This window comes from Octopus bimaculoides, chromosome 18 (assembly GCF_001194135.2).
Source record: "Octopus bimaculoides isolate UCB-OBI-ISO-001 chromosome 18, ASM119413v2, whole genome shotgun sequence".
Classification (NCBI taxonomy): domain Eukaryota; kingdom Metazoa; phylum Mollusca; class Cephalopoda; order Octopoda; family Octopodidae; genus Octopus; species Octopus bimaculoides.
Window position 1 is genome coordinate 32,275,998 of NC_068998.1, and position 1,170 is coordinate 32,277,167.

Here is a 1,170-nt window from a genome sequence, read left to right on the forward strand (position 1 = left end):
TATATATACTTTATTCAAAAGAAGCAGAAATATAACAAAAGGCTGGTATGGCAGCGAGCTGGCAGAATTGTTAGCACTCTGGGCAAACTGCTTAGCGGCATTTCGTCTGCTGCTCCGTTCTGAGTTCAAATTCCACCGAGGTCGAATTTGCCTTTCATCCTTTCAGAGTCGATTAAATAAGTACCAGTTATGCACTGGGGTCGATGTAATAGACTTAATCCCTTTGTCTGCCATTTACAGACCGAGAACAGAGAAAAACTTTTCAAAGAAAATATTATTAATTAGTGCAATACAACAGTATTGCTTCCCAGTAAAATAAAGCACGTCTTTGGGATCTGATGACATGTCATAAAACTAAACCGTTTATGGACGGGAAAGGTAAGGTAATCCCATAAACCAGCCTTCTCCATTTTTAATATATACCGCTCTACATCTTAGAGTGTGCTTCTTCTTTCAGATTTAGGTTTTTTTTACAAACGATATATATATATCTATATATATATACACACAACTGTTTCTGGGATATCTCAGAGTATGGGATATTCCGTCATCATAGACAAATAGGGAAAATGAGAAGGGTATAGATTAATGAAATGACGACAGAGAGTAGATGAAGATAGAGAAGAAAGAAGAAGCATAAAAGTTCAACTTTCCAGTCGTGTAGAAGTAAGTCTGTAAGTTCTTATGTGCAATCCTGCATAAATCCACGTAGGTTAAATAATGTATATGAATTGAGATGTTTCGCCTGCCTTAACGTTTGTTGTCCTCTTTAAAAATTATAAATATGAGGTAGGCCCAGGAAGACCTGGGCTGAGGTGGTGAGGCAAGACCTTCGTACATTGGGCCTCACCGAGGCGATGACTACTGACCGAGACCTTTGGAAATGTGCTGTGCGTGAGAAGACCCGGCAAGCCAAGTAAGATCGTTGCCAGTGCCCCTGGATTGGTTCTTGTGCGGGTGGCACATGAGATGCACCATTTTGAGCGTGGCCGTTGCCAGTACCGCCTGGCTGGCTCCCGTAGGATTTTCGAGCGAGATCGTTGCCAGTGCCCCTGGACTGGCTTGTGCGGGTGGCACATAAAAGACACCATTTCGAGCGTGGCCGTTTTCGTGCGGGTGACACGTAAAAGCACCCACTACACTCTCTGAGTGGTTGGCGTTAGGAAGGGC